Below are 1,308 nucleotides of genomic sequence, written 5' to 3'. Positions count from 1 at the left end.
TATTGCATTTTATTTGCTATGTCAACTACAAAACTGTCATGCAACAACACATGTACCCAAAACCACACCAAGACAAAATATTTAAATGTTATGAAAATAGAAGTTGTCTCACTTCTTATATCACAACATCAACATAGTAGTAATTCAAGAAAAAAAACCTGTCACCTTAAACTACAGTATCCACATTCACCGCTTGCACAGCAGTAAAAGAAGACAACATACAATACAAAGTTGCACACTAATTTTGATTGATAATTGGAAATTAAGGGTATAAACCAAGTTGAAACCAGACATGAACTTGTGGCTAGGTGTGATAAATTGGAGATGTAGTTAAAAATCAGTAGCTTTTTCTTCTCTTTAATCTTTGCTGCACATCAATTACAGTAATGGAAAACATCAGAGTACAAATAAACATGCTACAACCTCCATGACAAAACTTCTGCCCTGCATTGTGCTTGGCAGATGTAGTAAAAACTCAGTAGCTTTTTCTTCTCTTTAATCATTGCTGCACATCAATTACAATAATGAAAAACATCAACCAGAGTACAAATGAACATGCTACAACCTCCATGACAAAACTTCTGCCCTGCATTGTGCTTGTCACTCCTGTATCTGCTACCTGCCATGACAGCAGCACCCCTGGTGGGGTTAATGATAGCTATAATGATGTGACACACAACCACAGCAACAGCAGTGTCCCTGGCAGTGTAATGACAGTTATAATGTGGCACCCAACTACACATCCCCCATTTGCTAATTTGAAATCAAAGATATAGATTAAGTTGGAACCATTCATGAATTTGAGTCTAGGCATGTTAGGAAAATAGAGAATAGTAGACAAGACCCAATGACCATTGCTCTTTTCCTGTATACTACAATTAGGTAAATACATAGATGTGACTTTTTCACAACATTACATACTTAATACATACATATACCAAAAGCTTTTTTCCCCCTACACAGTGGGGTAGCCAAAAAGAAAAAGGCATAGAAACCACTCCCACCCATTCCATTTCGTATATATTCCACTCCCCTCCACCTTCCTCCCTCCCTCTTATCTTGGCACCTCCTGGACGACGGGTCATCCCTGCATCCTGTCCACTGCCCTGGGTCAGAAGCAGTGTCGCAAGACACAGCACATCCACATAAGAGGGTCTAGGAGTGTATATATATACAGTATATATATATATACATTATGTATATATATATATATATATGTATATATAATATATATATATATATATATATATATATATGTATATATAATATATATATATATATATATATATATGTATATATAATATATAT

This window comes from Oratosquilla oratoria, chromosome 18, assembly GCF_046742065.1.
Source record: "Oratosquilla oratoria isolate Oo_2021 chromosome 18, ASM4674206v1, whole genome shotgun sequence".
NCBI classification, from domain to species: Eukaryota; Metazoa; Arthropoda; class Malacostraca; order Stomatopoda; family Squillidae; genus Oratosquilla; species Oratosquilla oratoria.
The sequence above is the reverse complement of the archived record's forward strand: the minus strand, read 5'-3'. Positions refer to the sequence as shown.